The sequence below is a fragment of the Saccopteryx leptura genome, chromosome 2 (assembly GCF_036850995.1).
Source record: "Saccopteryx leptura isolate mSacLep1 chromosome 2, mSacLep1_pri_phased_curated, whole genome shotgun sequence".
NCBI lineage: Eukaryota > Metazoa > Chordata > Mammalia > Chiroptera > Emballonuridae > Saccopteryx > Saccopteryx leptura.
The window spans coordinates 370099750-370118343 of record NC_089504.1 but is presented as its reverse complement, the minus strand read 5'-3'; positions in this window follow the sequence as shown (position 1 = coordinate 370118343).

Here is an 18594-nt window from a genome sequence, read left to right as displayed (position 1 = left end):
TAGTCAAGGGCACTGACCTCTTTTCCCTAACATTGTAAAATAAAAAAATAAATGACAACAGCCAACACAATAATAGCTGTCCAGTATGAATGAATAAAAAATGATACCTTTGTTTCGGTCTGATCAGCAAAAAATACATTTTTTGGTGTGCCGCAGAATTTCAGTAATTAGTTTATGTGCGCCATGAGATGAAAAAGGTTGAAAATTGCTGCCTTAGGTAATTTCACCTCACGTAACAAATCAGTCTCTGCCATACAATGTGGGCATTTTCTCTTTACTAAATGGACAGGACAAAAGAATAATCTAGCTAGCATACTACTAAAGGGACATAAAGGTATCTAGGAACATTCTTTTAAGCCCTCAATGGCTAAATTGGGAATTCCAGACTGTGTGTACTGGAGAGGCACAGTAAAGATGTTATTAAACAACTCTAAAACTTGTGACGCATGCCATCAAGGATGTGCTGTTACTTCTGTAATTGCTCCTTATCTCAGACCTTTATTCATGATCTCAGAGGATATTTTCAAAACTAATACTGTCAGTATTAGCCTGATCAGGGTTATGTGAAGGTTCCCTTTCCATATAGAAGGATTATCTTCATGGTCTCTTCTCCCAAACACTCCAGTTTAATAACTTTGCCTTTTCTGGGGACTGTTATTAACCTGGGGTTCATAATCCCCTCTCTTAAACATTTATTTAATAATACTGCCTCCATACATCAGAGACAATGACATTTATTATTTCCATTTTCTTTCTTTTTTTTTTTTTTGTATTTTTCTGAAGCTGAAAACGGGGAGAAACAGTCAGACAGACTCCCGCATGCGCCCGACAGGGATCCACCCGGCACGCCCACCAGGGGGCGACGCTCAGCCCACCAGGGGGCGATGCTCTGCCCTTCCCGGGCGTCGCTCTGTTGCGACCAGAGCCATTCTAGCGCCTGGGGTAGAGGCCAAGGAGCCATCCCCAGCGCCCGGGCCATCTTTGCTCCAATGAAGCCTCGGCTGCGGGAGGGGAAGAGAGAGACAGAGAGGAAGGAGAGGGGGAGGGGTGGAGAAGCAGATGGGCGCTTCTCCTGTGTGCCCTGGCCGGGAATTGAACCCGGGACTTCTGCACGCCAGGCCGACGCTCTACCACTGAGCCAACCGGCCAGGGCCTATTATTTCCATTTTTGACGACAACCTTGATTATAGTCGTAACTATGGTGTTGTGGGTAGTGTGTGTGTGCATCGTGTGTGTGTCTGTGGTAAAGAGAGAGAGAGAGAGAGAGAGAGAGAGAGAGAGAGAGAGAGAGAAATAATAAAGTTCCAAATTCAAAATTACCAGTTTTTTCATATCTATTTTTTTTTTTTTTTCATTTTTCTGAAGCTGGAAACAGGGAGAGACAGTCAGACAGACTCCCGCATGCGCCCGACCGGGATCCACCCGGCACGCCCACCATGGGGCGACGCTCTGCCCACCAGGGGGCGATGCTCTGCCCATCCTGGGCGTCGCCATGTTGCGACCAGAGCCACTCTAGCGCCTGGGGCAGAGGCCAAGGAGCCATCCCCAGCGCCCGGGCCATCTTTGCTCCAATGGAGCCTTGGCTGCGGGAGGGGAAGAGAGAGACAGAGAGGAAAGCGTGGCAGAGGGGTGGAGAAGCAAATGGGCGCTTCTCCTGTGTGCCCTGGCCGGGAATCGAACCCGGGCCCTCCGCACGCTAGGCCGACGCTCTACCGCTGAGCCAACCGGCCAGGGCTCTCATCTCTATTTTTAAAGGTCAATGACCTTGGTCATGTTCTTGCCCATAATTAGAAACCTACCACTCCAAGTATCGCTTCTGCATGTTCAGGCCACCATCACACATTAGGCAGAACGAGATACAGAACCAATATAGGGAGACTTTGCAGGTAAAGGAGAAAGACATAGTGACCCCAGGCTTGGGCACAGCCACGTGGTATGTGGTCCTTATTAGACACAGATACTGTTAAATGTAGGCAGTGGCATCATGGGAGACCAGAGGACCCCATGACATATTGCTCAAGTACTGTTCAATCAAGAGCAGAATTTTATTTCCCCTAACTTTTCTCTTTACCAGAATTGTATTCTGATGTAATACTCAAAATATGCAGCCAAAAACATGTTTTGCAATCTGCTGGACCAAAGTTATTTAAGGATTGTTTTTCCCAAGAAAGAGAAAAATTCTAAGGAAAAAAAGCCATGCCCGTTAGCACAGTTCATTTCAATAAATTGAAATGTCTTACTTCTATTGTACCAAACATTGAGACAGTAAGCAAGATATGAAACTTTTGTGCCTCTATTTTCCCACCTGTAAAATAAAACAGAAATTGGCATTTGAAGGAATGGTGATCTATACACTTTGTACACAGTGTCAAACAACTTGCACATTGGGTTGGAAACATGTTGTATATATAAAAAATAAGACCACACATTTTTTAAATAAGAAAAATAAAAGTAAATATTTCAGTAATATGGGTTTATAAGTTTCCTTCTTCCATTATTTATGGGAGGCAATCGAATTCTGCTCAGTTCCCAGTGCATGCTAGCTAGTTTCCACATAGATGCTGTGGGAAAAAAACAGTTTACAAGATTTCTTCGGGGAAGACAGAGGGAGTGTTCAAGTGTCCTTAATACCCCCAGTCACATAGAGCATTCATGGTGACAGTGAGGTTTACAGACATTTTGCCTACTCTTCCTGGGACCTGAGGGGGTTCAGGTCATCACAGTTCAGGTCCTGGGTCTCCTTCACTAATAAAGATGCTACAAGAATTCAGAGATGTGTGTAGCCACACTCTGGACAGACTGCTTGGGTGGGGAGAAGAGTGCTCCAGGATTATCAGATAAAAATAGGAGCAATGCCTTTGTAGAAGAAGACTAGGCTGGAATCCACAATTTAGAGCTAAATTCAGAATGGAACCTTCCAGAGAACAATTAGAAATTAACTTAATAATTAATCCCATTAATTAATTCAATAATCTGGTTTTGTAGAGACTTTAGGGATGATGTAAACTAATTCAACATTGTTACAGATTAGGTTACGAGGGTCCATTGAGGTTAATTTACTACATTACTAATAAATGAATAAGGAGCAATTGACACCAACATTTCTGGTTCAAAATCCTCACCGTATCGTTCCTCACCTGGGGAACTCTGAATTCTTTGCCTGGGTCTCTCTTCAGGAAAGCTTGTCCAGTCTGTCAGGGTAGTTTGTTCAAGCCTGATCGAACCACCTCAGAAGAAACATCATGTTGCACACTGTCCTGTTAACTTACCTGGGCTCGCTGTTTTGATGACAACTTTATTCATGTGCTGATCAACTCAAAAAATATTTCTGGGATATACACTTTGCAATACTGTGATTCATAGGAAATATATATTTGGTCATTCAAATGCTCAAACTATATTTTTCATTATATATTTACTATTTTTCCATAGTTTCTGGCTTATAGCTCCCAAAACCCTTGAATTTCCTGGGTGATAAAGAGCAGTTGAATCATATTTTGTTATAATATTTGCTCTCTTGTCCTCAGTTTCTTATAATTGTCAGAGCCATAAAGGTTAAATGAGTGTCTTGTTATTCATAACAAGCCCACAGCTGGGTTAAGGAGATTACTTTTAGAAAGGGCCTAAGGATGAGGGCTGGCTGCCAGAAGAATCAGCCATGGGTGGAGGGGTGAACCTTCAGTCCTACCTCCTGATTGCCAAGGAAAGAAGACAGGCTAGAGTTGACTCAATCACCAACGGCCCACCATTTAATCAACCAGGCCTATGTAATGCAACCTCCGTGAAGAGGGTTCAGAGGATGTCCAGGTAAAGGTTAGGGAACCAGGACTCTTCCACTTGCCATCACTTATAGCCAGGCAGCAAGGACTGTGGTAACCTGGATTTGCAACTGGCATTTGAAATCCAAGGAGTGGGTTGTGGGAGCTGCCTATCTGTAGCCAGTTGGCAGTTGATCAGAAACACAAGTAACAGTCTGGGTTTGCAACTGACACCTGCAGTAGGAAGTTGGGCAGTCTTGTAGGACCGAGCCCTTCACCTATGTTCTGATGCCATCTCTCATGCCAGTTCTAATGCCGGTGGAAGTATAGTTCTTATGAGGAGTTGCATAAAAAACATCTTATAAGGCCCACAATTGGAGGAGCTTAGGTTGTTGCAGTAAGATTTATTTGTGGTTGAAATAAAAGGTTGCTCACAGATATTTCAATGTCTTATCTCCATCTGTCCTGCCAAGGAAAAAGTCAGTCTTGTCTTCATTAAGCCCAGTATAAAAACCAAAGTCCAGATATTCTGCACCATGGTTTAGCCCATATCAAAGCTCAGTCCAGTCCAGGTGCTGCTCAAAGCCTGTATTTGGGAGACCATCTGGCTGCCAGCCCATGCAGCATAGGAGCAAACAGGACTAGCATGTGTCTCCAAGCAGAAAGGCAAACAGAAGGGCAAAAGAAAGAAAAAGGGCTAGATCTCTGTTAAGCCCATGTTTGTATTTTTGGTCTAAGAAGGATGAGCTTTTGTTTAAGTCAACCAATCAGTTTCTTTAAAATTTCATAGGCTTGGGTGGGTTCCTCCCAGTAACCAATTAGATTCCTTTTCTTGGCTAGACTGATAAACCACTATGGCTCCCCTTCTGGTTTCCACTGTGCACACCTTCAAGTGGAAGCACGGAAGTACCTTCTCCCATGGCTGGGTATGAATCAGTTTTTACCCTGGGAAGGGTTGGAAAAACCTACTGCAATGGGCTCCCAGAATGTGCAAATGAGCTTATGAATACTTTAGCCTATTAGCAAATTAGGCTAAATGGGATACTGCAACTTCTGTTACTGAAACAGGTTTCCAACTGTATAAAATTTAACGTCTGATTCCCTTTGCTCTACTTACCCATCAATACCTAGCTACCTGCCTATGTTAACATCTCCATGTAGATAATGTCAGAATTGAGTTGAACTGTAGGATGCCCTGGTGTCCAGAGAATTGTTGGATGGGTCCAGGAAACCACCCAAAGACCAACATTGTAATTGGCAACCAAACGTTTTAGCTATTGTCCCAGGCCTTGCCCCTGGACCTGAGGAAACTTCAGTGTACTAAATGAATCAGAAAAGTAGGGAGAGAACAGCAACAACACTGGGATAGGAGCTATGGAAGGGGTGATCACAGAGGGCTATAGAGAACAGGGGAGGAGCATTTTAGCGGATCGAAGTTACCAGTAGGTAAGATTTACCAGGGGAGATGATTTGCAGGCTGAATTTTAAAAGAGGAAGAGAAGACAGACAACTGAAGAGGAGGATATCATTAGTACCCGAGACAACATGAAGTTGAAATGCACAGGAATGTGAAAAATGATGCCTTGTTTAGGAAAACAAAAAGTATTTGCACACGGCTGGGCATGGATGTGGTGAAACCTGAGAACTGTGAGGTGCATGAGGGACAGAATATGAAGGAGCTTCGCCCCCCAGTATTGATGGGCTTCTCTGTAGTTGGAAGGCAATGGGAAGCCACTGAAGCAATATGACAAAATACTTTCTTTCCAAAGGTTTATTCTAATAGTTGTGTGAGAATGAATCCGAGTGTGTGGGGGCACTGGGAATTCAGGGAGATCATTTAGAATATTTTTTGTGACCCCAAATATAAGGGTGGTGGATGCTATGATGTGTCACCCACATCCCTCTTCAGGGACACAGAACTTACACCTTCAGCAGCTGAGACTGCTGCCAGAAGTCAGACTTCAGCTTGTCAGCCTGCTTTGAGGATCGCCTTGGCTGAGGAAACTGCTGTGGCCAAGGTTCCATCTCTTCTCAGAAGCAACTCACATCTGATGACTGTCCAATGTGGGGTACAAAGGTTCGGCTTCTCCTCCCTAACTTGGAGAACTCTAAAGGACCAGCTCAGATACAGAGTTTTCTCTGAAGTCAACGGAAGCCTTCACCGGGACTGTGTGGTGGCCCAGCTTCTCCTTCTGCCCAGTCCTGCTCCCTTCCACCCCACCCCAAAGTGTTGATCCCAAAGACACTCTTAGGTAAATGGCCTGAGCACTAATTGCTGATCTCCACCTCAGTGTCTGTGTCTCCAAGAAATCAGCCTATGACAATAAGTTTGACAGCCTTTACCAGGGCAGCGGTATTATTAAGAAGAGGGGAGGCCCTGGCCGGTTGACTCAGCAGTAGAGCGTCGGCCTGGCAGTGCGGCGGACCCGGGTTCGGTTCCCGGCGAGGGCACATAGGAGAAGCGCCCATTTGCTTCTCCACCACCCCCCTCCTTCCTCTCTGTCTCTCTCTTCCCCTCCCGCAGCCAAGGCTCCATTGGAGCAAAGATGGCCCGGGCGCTGGGGATGGCTCCTTGGCCTCTGCCCCAGGCACTAGAGTGGCTCTGGTCGTGGCAGAGCGACGCCCCGGAGGGGCAGAGCATCGCCCCCTGGTGGGCAGAGCATCGCCCCTGGTGGGCGTGCCGGGTGGATCCCAGTCGGGCGCATGCGGGAGTCTGTCTGACTGTCTCTCCCCGTTTCCAGCTTCAGAAAAATACAAAAAAAAAAAAAAAAAAAGAGGGGAGAGGTACAGAACTCATTTTAATATATGGATGTTGTGAGATAAAACTTTTATCATATATGTATATGCATTTATATATATAATTATATAAATATATATATATATACACACATGAATAAGATTGACAGGATTAAGGACCAATGGAGTTCAAAAACAGACAAATTTTTATGTGAATTAGTGATTGAATAATCTTAATATGAGAGAGCTGTAAAATAAAAGGGACTATATCACATAGTTGAATATTTAAGTGAAACCACAGAAGAAAAATCTCAGATCATTATTCTGTGTTTATATTATATTATACATTACATAATAATTTAATAATTATATTCCCTTCATTTCAGGTTCTAGATGGGCGTAAAAGATATTCAAATACACAAAGTCACCATGAAAGAGAGGAAAGCCTCAGAACGGAACCCTGAAGAACTCCAGTGCCCACATCCTCTAGGGGCAGAGTGACTGGCAGAAGCTACTGAGAAGGAGCACACAGAAGAACAGGAGGAAAATAAGGACATAATGCTGTCACAAAAAATAAGAAAAAGCAGGGAGGTTATTGTTAATTGAGTTAAAGTCTATTGAGAAATGTAATGATATGAGAGCTAACTTTTTCCACTGACTGTCATTGCAGAGGACGTTTTCAACTGATAATCTTAGCAAGGGCAGTTCAGGTGGTAAATAAAATGGGGTCCACACTGAAGTTGGCAGGAGAGTGAATATGGAAGATATTTTTGAATAAAGATATTGAAATAGGTTAAAGATGCTGGCATGAGGTAGTTACAGGCTATTTTTTCCCCCACAAATCCATAGAAGTTATGGAAAATATTTATTTTAAAATATTTATTAAAAGATCTATAATAGTAATGGAAAATGGGAAGGGGTACCATCAAGGGACCGGATATTGTGAAGAATCTCTAAGAATGGAATGTAGGTGGGTTAGAATGAATGAGGATATCAAGCCCAAAATCTATGGGGAGAGGACTAACGGGCAGAGGGGAGTGGATGTGAAGTTTTGCTCTAAGATGCTGTATATAAAAAGCAGAGGTAAGGAAACCATGGATGTTTGGTTGGAGAAGAACAGAAAGAACAATTAGGGAGTGTAGGCAAAAATGGCTGCAGTTAGGCTGATGTACTAGTTGTCCAGCTGTGACCGGAAAATGATGTAGCCATTATGCCTTATGTAACCATGATACAGCAAATTAACGCATGGCCTTATGTAAGCACCTTATATAACCAATGACGTGGCCATTGGTCAATAGCCACTTCTGTGTAGGTAACCCATATAAGGCTGCAAGTACTTTCACAAGGGCAGTTCTTTCCCCTGCCTGTTGGCCTGCCCTGCCGCCATAAGACCTAAATAAACCGGAACGACACACCTCCCTTCAGCTCCGCATCTATTGTTTGGTCTGGTTAAAAATTCAGGGTGAACCCCCCTGACTTTGACCTCCTGCATTTCAGGACGTTTGGCTTTGCCCTCCATTCTCTACCTACACCTGCACTCCGGTACCACCAAAGCCTGAGGCTGGAAAGGAGAAGTGCTGTGTCAGGTTACACAAATGAGAAAAGGAGCATTATCTCGCTGCAGAGTAGGTACTAGACCATTTACCCAGTAGCAGTACTTTGCCATCCTCACAGAGACCAACATTTTAAGACAGGTAAGAAAAAGAAGTTCAAGATGAAACATCAATATCTGAGGAAAAGCAACACTAGAGAGGCAATTCAGAAGTCAATAGAGAGAGCTGCTTTTACTATATCAGCATGATAATAAAGCAGGATTCATGACATGAGGTATTAAGTATTATGTAGGGTAGGTGAATGAGGAGGCAATGCTAAAACGTTAAACAAGTGAAGAGAGTGGGCCTGACCAGGCAGTGGTGCAGTGGATAGAACATCAACCTGGGATGCTGAGGACCCAGGTTTGAAACCTTGAGGTTGCCGGCTTAAGCGTGGACTCATCTGACTTGAACGAGGGATCACCAGCTTGAGTGCAGGTTCACTGGCTTGAGTGTGGGACCATAGACATGACCCCGTTGTTGCTGGCTTGAGCAAAGGTTTACTTGCTCAGCTGGAGCCTCTCAGTCAAGGCATACATGAGAAACCAATCAATGAATAACTAAGGTGCCACAACTACGAGTTGATGATTCTCATCTCTCTCCCTTTCTGTCTGTCTCTCCTTCATTAAAAAAAAAAAATTAATTAATTTAAAATAAAAGGCGTGAAGAGAGCGGACATAGCTGTGGATCCCGTAGTGCGGTGGGACACCAGGGGAGGACTCATCCTCCAGACGCGGGACAGCTTAGGGGACATGGGTGCAGAGTCAGAAGTTTTAGCATGCATTTAACAGCAAATTGGGGAAGGGAGAAATTTCAGAACAGTTAAAAATAAAGAAAATACTAATAGCTGACAGAGGTTTTGAGAAGATGACCTACAAAGGAATGAGAAGGAGATGGAAATAAGATTTATCACTGGCACCCTTTGTTTCAACAAGACAATGGAGATTATCTCTAAAGTAATGAGGAAAAATAGTTTTTGAACAACAACAAAAAACCTATTTCCAGCCCATCATCATTCAAGTATGAAAACTAAACAAAGACATCTTCAGAAATGAAGACTCTCAGAAATCGTGCTGCTCTGTGAGCAGGTACTTCTAATTCAGGTGAATAAAAATCAAAGAGGCTGGACTACCATGATTGCTTGGCCACCTACAGCTACTTCTATTTCTTTCTGAAATCTCACTAAAGTAACTCTGAAGGTATTTTAAAAGCAAAACTCTTCAAAGATAAGGAAGGTAGGAGTAAACAATAACAGAAGTGAGAATGGTGTCAATCACATAAACAATGAGGAAAATATTTTTGAGACTTGAGAAAAAGTGAGTCTCAAACACACAGAAGGAAAAGCCAAGAGCAAACCCACGTTAGAATCTCCGAAACCCTCAATAATTGGGGAAACCAGACACTTAAAAGTCAATTTGAAGAGAAGGAACTAAATGAGTATTGGTCATAATTTGATTGAAGAAGCAGTCGTGCCTCTCACCACCCTGGTTAGCTGGCTGCCAGCCCTTCTCTCATGTGGGTCCCACACTGGAGGTTTGTGTTTTGAGAGAACACAAGAGAAGCTCTCTGTACAGGTGGGAATCAAACACGGTTAGGACAAGGGTCAGAATACTAAAAACAGGGAACTTGAGTGCATGCAGGGGTACTGGATATTGACAACCTTTATCCTATTTTTCTATTCAGCTCCAAGAAATCTGATGGCAAGTAGCTCTTCACCCATTAAGTAAGAGACTAGTAGGAGTCTTTTCATGGAGCCTAAGGAAATCAACATGAGCAGTGACCCCACTAACTGGCTTAGCCAGATCCCTACCCCCACATCTACTAGCGGCCAGGGGTCCCCAAATTTTTTACATAGGGGGCCAGTTCACTGTCCCTCAGACCATTGGGGGGCCGGACTATAAAAAAAACTACAAACAAATCCCTATGCACACTGCACATATCTTATTTTAAAGTAAAAAAACAAAACGGGAACAAATACAATATTTAAAATAAAGAACAAGTAAATTTAAATCAACAAACTGACCAGTATTTCAATGGGAACTATGCTCCTCTCACTGACCACCAATGAAAGAAGTGCCCCTTCCAGAAGTGCGGCGGGGGCCAAATAAATGACCTCAGGGGGCCACATGCGGCCCGCGGGCCATAGTTTGGGGACCCCTGTACTAGCCTCAGCTGCGCTCAGAGTTTCCCGTGAGCTTTCTAAGAATGACTCTGAAACACCAGCTGGAAATCAAAGTGCCCAAATACTTGAGGATAGTTTATAAACTATAGAAACCAAAGCATATATACTGCTCACAAAAATTAGGGGATATTTCAAAATGAATATGAAGCAATAAAAAAAGAAACCTTTGATTTTTTTTATTAAACAAGAACATCAGAAAAGCAAATGACAAGTCAAAGAAAGTTGTTTGATTATGCAAATGAAGTGCAAAACCAACTGTTATTTCATTGGTGAAAATTTACTATACAAAAGGCTGAAAGTACTGGAGTATCTGCACATTCCCTGACACCCTGATGTTTGTTAGCAGTATAAATACAGCCCAGAAAAGAAAACAAAGACCATGTAGGGAGAAATAAAGTTTTCTTATTTCTCCATTGTCAAGTAGAAAAATTGCAGCCATGAAACAGGAACGGGTGCTAAGCCAAAAAAAAATTGGAAGCTCCAACAGGAGGGCCTAAAAGTTGTAATAAAAATGATACAGCAAAGAAGGAGAACTAAGGAGAAGTTCAGAAGATAACATTGAGGAACTCTCACATAGTATGTAGAAAAAAATTAAAAGAGAAAGAGATGGAAAATAGAAAAGCAAGAATGAAATTAGTGGACAAGTTGAGGAGGTTCAAATATAAATAAACATAGTACTGTAACTGGATTGTAAGTTTCCTTGAAATCAAAGGCTTGTAACTGTGGGGATATTTGAGCAAGTGAGTAGAAAGCATGGTGTACGACAGAAAACTAGCAGAGAGTCTTGTCAGAAAAAATAACAATGGGGAAATTTTCCTTTTAGTATTAGTCTCTCATGCTGTATTGAGGCCATACGAAATAAAAATGGAAAAGCAACCTTGAGATTTAGCAATGAACACACCATTGGCCATTCAGGCCTTGGCAAGCTAAATGCCACGGCGCTTATAGAGAAGCATCCAGATGGCACCAAACTGAGTACTGATAAATGAGAAAGTGAGGAAATGACTGTTGTCTGCTTAATGGAATTTTATTTTTAAGGCTGTAGGTGTGAACAGGAAGGCACTGCGCAGTTGGACCCATGTGACTTCACATCAGCCATAACGCACATTCTGCTGGGGAGGCTTAGCAGAGAGCAGCGATTTTCAAACTTTTTTATCTCATGGCATACGTAAAATAATTGCTAAACTTCTGCAGCACATCAAATATATATATATACATTTTTTGTTGATCTTGATGAAAAACAAACAGATACAATTTTAATTCATTCACACCAATGGTTATTGTTGTGTTGGCTGTTGTTATTTTTTTGTTTGACAATTTACAGGAAAAGAAGTCGGTGCCCCTAATGAAATAGTCAGGTATTACATGTTTTAAAAAGTCTTGCAGCACAATGGTGTGTCATGGCACACCAGCTGAAAATTCCTGGCCTAGAAGAAAGATTACTAAAACTCACCTCCCATGCCTATTGTGAATGAAAGTTTTATCAAAAACAGAACAAAAACAAAAATACAAAAAAGAACAGTCATATCCTACCAGTGGAGAGAGTAGTAGAGTTTTCCTTTGTCAGAATCACCTCAGAGCCTTCTTTCTCAGAGGCTCAGCCTAAGAAATAGAGGTATTCCCCACCTCCCACCTCATTACCGCCTCTCTCCCAGCTATCCAAAAGCTGAGTGTTCCTATGAACTTTTACGCATAAGCTGAAAGGGAGTAAAGTGAAGAAGAAATTGACCCTGGCTGGGTAGTGCACTTGGCTAGGGTGTACACTTGAGATGTCAAGATTGCTGGTTGATCCCAAATCAATCAATGAACAGTGAATGTATAAGTGGAATGACAAGTTGATGTTTTTTTCTCTCTCTCTTCTCTTTCTTCTCTCTCTAAAATCTATTTAAAAAAATTTAATAGAAGAATCAATTACCTTAGGACACATCTTGCTTATGGATGCACAAAATTAACCAAGATAAAGCACAGATGTTCACAGGCATAGTTCAAAACTCGGGAGGCTAGATGCTGAGATGTGTGGGAAGGACCAGTTGGGGGTGAGGAGTATTCCTGCTGTAAAGCAAATGCTAAATGTTATTTTCACTTTTTTTTTTTGGTAGAAGTAAAAGTTCTCTTTGGATTTTTTTTTTTTTTTTTTTTTTTTTTTTTTTTTTTTTTGTGCTAGAGAATGAGAGACAGAGAGAGGGACTGACAGACAGGAAGGGAGAGAGATGCAAAGCATCACTTTTTTGTTGCAGCACCTTCGTTGTTCATTGATTGCTTTCTCATATGTGTCTTGACCTGGGGGTTACAGAAGAGCAAGTAACCCCTTGCTCAAGACAGTGACCTTGGACTCCAGCTGGTGAGCCTTGCTCAAACCAAATGAGACCGTGCTCCAGCTGGCAACCTCGGTGATTTCAAACCTCGGCCCTCCTCACCCCAGTCCGACGCTCTATCCACTGCGCCACCGCCTGGTCAGGCTTTCTTTGGATTTCTTTAGTTTAACCAATATATATACATTAGTAGGTCTTTTGTAAAAGTGAAGTAGTGTAATGCAATGGAAACTTTAGAAAAGCAGGGAGGATGTCTGTGCCATAAATACTCCTGTGCTCTAAGGTTAGCTCTGAAATAGTTCTGAGATTTCCCCCCTAATTCCCATTAAGCCATCTTGACAGTTGCATACTGCAGAGCTTTTAACCTCAGAGCTGGAACTTCTTACACTTGCACCTTGTCCTTTCAGACCTTCTTAGCTTCTTGACACACCTGCATTTATAACCGGGACATCAGCAGCCCTTTGCCTCTTGCCCCACATGGGCAGGAGCACCCACCTCCCAGTAACCCCAGCAGCCAGAATCCAGGTTTAGAGCAAGCTCAGACCCTGTACTGCTGGGAAAGGAGCCAAAAGACAAGAATGGAAAGCAACAAACGGTAGGAAAGGGGTGCCTGAGAAGAGGAGCACCTCCACTGTGCCTCAGACACTAAGACAGTGACATGGGATGGCCATGTTCAGCATAAAGGTCATGTGTTGTGGTGGTTGATGTTACTCAGACAGAACCACCAGCTCACCTGCCATCAGTCACTGCAAAAAGGAAGCAGTTGTGAAGAGGTGATGGTGAGGGTTTCCCCCCATCTTCATAATAATGCTGCAAGTCTCCAATGCACCCCAACTTTTCTGATGATGAAAACAAGGCTTATAGAAGAAAGAGGTGCGCCTGGAGCTATTCAGTGCCTGAGCCAAGATGTGGACCAGCCGATCCTCTCCCACAGCCTCAGGGAAGCATTTCACAATTGATGGAGATGCGACTGCAGCACTTCATTTTTAAGACATTTGTTTTCCGAGTAAGGTAAGCTTCCAGAACCAGACGCACCGTCCACAGGCTGAATTGGAGCACGCTGACTAGTCTGCAGGCGTTGTGTGAGCAGAAGGTATTCGGGGCCCTTTGCCGGGTTTCTCCTGGGAAGCGACTATCAGATTACAGAATTTGGCCTGGAGACATTTGTTCCTTCCCCTTTCCCTTTCTCCCTACATTAGTTTTCATTTCATAGCAGTCATTAGCTGAGCTCTGGGATGCAGTGTAAAAATCCCCCCTCACCTTGGAGTCCTAACTGGCAGCAGTTCCTTGAAACTCCTCAATCAGAGCACCATTTAAGCATCAAAACCTCATCAATTAGGCCTCAGTGTACCGGCATCCCGCGGCCTGGAGGTCACACTGAGGCGGACGTGGAGGAGCACCAGAGGCCTCATTACAGGCCTTGAGCTTTTGTGAAATTCCTGAATAAGCAGCGCGTGGAGTGTCTGCAGAGGAACTGCATTTTATTTTTCTGGCTCTAACAACCGCTTTTATGGACAATTTAACACTGTGGGTTGCCAGCTGTGTTAATGTCTGACCCCCTTCCCTCAGATGTCCACCTTGTGAAACAGCCTCAGATGCAGACTGTGGTCCCTCCCCCACCTTCCCAAGAAAACTATGCCTTTCTTAACATGGGGGCCCAGGCAACACACCAAGGACAAAGAGTCTCACCCCAGTTGCTACCTGCAGACACGCTCTTACACACATGCGCCCTTGCACATACCCCATTGCATACATGCCCTTGCACATAGGCATCCTTGCACACAACCCATTGCAGACACCCCCTTACACACATCCCGTTGCACAAACACTGTTGTAGACACTGCTACCTGAGCCCCCAGCAAAAGTGCTAATTCTTAAGGGTGGAGCAACTAAATGCTTAAAATATGTGTTTCCATCACAGCTCCTGGATTACTAAGATAAGGTTACAAACGGTGTCTGTGCATGCGGGGAAGGGACAGTAATACCCAGTGGAGCGGGCAGCAGACAGGAGGGAGAGTGTGGGTCGGCCTTGGAGACTGCACGCAGCTTCAACATGGCCAAATCAAGTTTTAAAGTCAGTTTTCTATTTGTGACCATTTCGGGTTTTTTTCAAAATATTAGATTTGTACTTCCTCTAACTCCCTGTATATAATCTTAATGATTTCTTTAAAGTTTCTTTATAGGGTTTTGCAGGTTCTAATTACAGTATTTTAATGACTTCATTTTTCTTGCGATAAGTCAGACTAACCAGAAAAATTCTACTATACAAAAAAATAATTCTGGGTAAAATGTATATTAAGTATTTCTTAAAGGCCTATGAAAATGAACAACCAAATAAAATGAGCATTTATATTTCTCAGTTGTAGTTTAGACTATGATTTCCCACTAAAAGAAAGCAGGACTTCTTGAAAAAAAAATCTGATTCTAAGTCTAGGGCAGGAAATGTACAAAATGAGTATGGAACATCTGGGGTCCAGTTGAAAAGACTTTGGATGAAACTCAAAGAGGCTCTCAATGGCCAAAGATGGAGCAATTTTTGCTTTATTAAGGTAATATTTTCAATTTATCAAGTTTATGAGTTTTTGCTTGTATACACATTACTCATGTGTATATTTTATATTGCATATTTTATATATAACATATAATACGTATGAAATTATTTATATACACCCATGCAAACCAACTAGTCACCTTTGGGTAAATGAGAAATCAATTCACTACAGTAAAACCTGGTATATAAACAAATCAAGTGTTATTTTGCATTTTTCATGGGAACTGTATCACAACCAGCTAGTTGATAAAAACTATCTCTTTATTCTGATTCCAATTAGTAAATGCAAAAGAAATGGTAAAACAAGAATATTATCATTGCACCTCCAATTAATGAATAAATCAATGAACTAACCACAAGTAGATGCTAATATCACATAAAGAAAGACAACCAGACATTCTGTGGCAGTTGATGAAAGTACACACTACCACTTAAACACCTGCCATAGAGGTTGAACCTGCACTTGATGCAGCCTCTGGATCCAGCTAACAGCTTGCAGGAAATACAGTGGTACCTTGAGATATGAGCAGACCAACATATTTTTTTAAGATACGAGCTGTGACTCGGTCCGTATTTTTGTTTGAGATCCGAGTGAAATTCCAAGATACGAGTCGTGATTCAGGAAGCTGCCACTAGTTGGTGTGCTGGCACATGGGTCCAGTATCAGCAGCACAACACCAGCATCTTGTACTTGCTCACATGTTACCCACAGAATTAAGTCTAATCTTGTGTGCTGTACTTGTTCTTGCATCATTTTTGCATTTTTTACTAACTTTTTTTGTGTGCTATCATGGGGTCAAAGAAAGTGAGTGTAAAGCACAGTGGTGAAAAGAAGAAGAGAATGATGTTGACAGAAGTAAAACAAGAAATAATAGAAAAACATGAGTGTGGTGTACGAGTAATTGAACTGGCAAGGCTGTAAGACCGCAATACATATACAATTTGTACCATCCTTAAGCAAGAGGATGCCATCAAAAGTGCAAATCCAGCGAAAGAAACTACAATTCTCTCCTAATTAAGGACAAATATCCATGAAGAAATGGAGAAGCTTCTGCCAGTGTGGATGAAAGAGAAAGAGCTGGCAGGAGATACAATAAAGGAGACTGTAATATGTGAAAAGGCACGTATTATTTATGGTGATTTGAAGAAGAAAGAACCATAAACCTCAAAAGAGGCAGCAGAAGATACATTTAAGGCAAGTCATGGCTAATTTGAAAATTTCAAGAAGCAATCTGGCATCCACTCGGTGGTGAGGTATGGTGAAGCTGCGAGTGCTGACGTTAAGGCAGCTGAGGAGTACATCGCACGTTTTGCTGTGCTTATCACAAAGGAAGGCTACATCTCCCAACAAGTGTTCAACTGTGATGAAAGAAGATTGTTTTGGAAAAAAAAATGCCCCGCAGGACTTTCATCACCACAGAGAAGAAGCTGCCAGGCCATAAACACATAAAGGACCGTCTGACCCTTATATTGTGTGCAAATGCTACTGGTGACTGTAAAGTAAAGCCACTGCTAATGCATCATTCTGAAAACCCTTGAGCTTTTAAGACTCACAAGATTCTTAAAAAAAAAAAACCTGCAGATTATGTGGCGTGCCAATGCTAGGACATGGGTTATGCGGCATTTTTTTTATTGAATGGGTAAATCTCGTCTTTGGTCCTGCAGTGAAGAAATATCTTCAAGAAAATAAACTCCTGATGAAAGCATTACTAATCCTTGATAATGCTCCAGCCCATCCACCTGGTCTTGAAGATGACGTTCTCGATGAGTTCAAATTCGTGAAAGTCCTCTACCTCCCACTCAACACGACTTCAATCTTGCAACCTATGGATGAGCAGGTCATTTCCAACTTCAAAAAGCTTTATATAAAGCACTTGTTCTGCCACTGCTTTGAGGTGACTGAGAATACAATTCTAACCCTTCGAGAGTTTTGGAAAGATCACTACAACATTGTGGTATGTTTATGCATTATTGACTTGGCATGGCAAGAGGTTACTAAGAAGAACCTTGAACTCAGCATGGAAAAAGTTATGGCCTGATGTTGTTGCAGACAGGGACTTCGAAGGATTCGAACCAGACAGTGGGACTGAGGTAGAAGCATTGGAGGAGATTGTGTCCCTTGGAAAGTCAATGGGTCTGGAGGTAGATGAGGGTGACGTAAACGAGCTCGTTGAGGAACATGAGGAGGAACTCTCAACTGAGGAGTTGAAGGAGCTACAGATGATGCTACATACGGAGCTTCTGCAAGAGACTAGTAATGAGGAGGAGGTAGAGTCAGAGGAAGTGATTTCTACAAGTGAAATTAAAGACATGCTGGCAATGTGGGAGAAGCTTTCAAGTTTCATTGAAAAGAAACACCCAAAAAAGGTTTCAACTGGTCGCGCTTTAGCACTTTTTAATGACACTTGTTTGTCACATTTCCATAACATTTTAAAAGGCAGGCAAAAGTAAACCTCTTTGGATAGATTTTTATTCAAAAGTCCTGCAAGTGAAAGCGCTGAAAGTGCAGCCAAAAAGGCAAAAACAGATGATGATTAAATGAAAAATACGTAATGTGAAGCTTAAGTTAAGTTTAAAGTTAAGAAAGTCCACTTTTTTTACAATTAAGTTTTTGTGGTTTCATTTTAAGTAAAGAAAGTGCAGTTTTAGTTTTGTTTAAAGAAAATGCAGTTTTAGTTTACATTTAGTATTAAGAAAGTGAAGTTTTATACGTGTCTACAGTGCCTGCCTCCCTCCCTCCTCCTCTGCCATTCACCTCTGTTAGCTGCACTTGTCTGTCTCCAAGGTAAGAATACAGTACTAAATACACTTTTTTCTTTTATTTCATATATATTTTTATGCATTGGTAAAGTAGACATGTGTGTTTTTTAATTAAAAATATGTCTTTTTTTATAATTTAGGATGGTTTGGGGATGTTTCACAGGGCTGGAATGGATTAAATCTATTTCAGTTATGTTAAATGGGAGAAATTTGTTTGATATACAAGTTTACTGACCTACGAGTTCAGTTACAGAATGAATTAAACTCGTATCTCAAGGTACCACTGTACAGAGAACAGATGAACATGTTGACCAGTTCCATGAGTGTGTGTGTGTGTGTGTGTGTGTGTGTGTGTGCGTGTGTATGATCAGCAAAATTTATTATGTGGATTTTTGTTTTCAGTTGTTGAATTGTAAGGAAAAGGAAAGGTTGTAGGGGGAACCTATAAATTATAAAGGACTTCAAAGAGAAGTCAAATAAAAAACGGACATGGTTAAATTTAAATATCTATGAACGCACCTTTGGGTGATTAAATTATATAAAAATGCAAGGAAGTGATTACAATAAAAGTCAGGAATTTTTGGAGGGGAAATAAAGATCTGTGATTGATATAAAGCAGATGGAGATGGTGGTAAAGTTCTATTTCTTGACCTAAGTATACGTATAAGGTTGTTTTTTCATTAAATTATATATTTTATGCAGT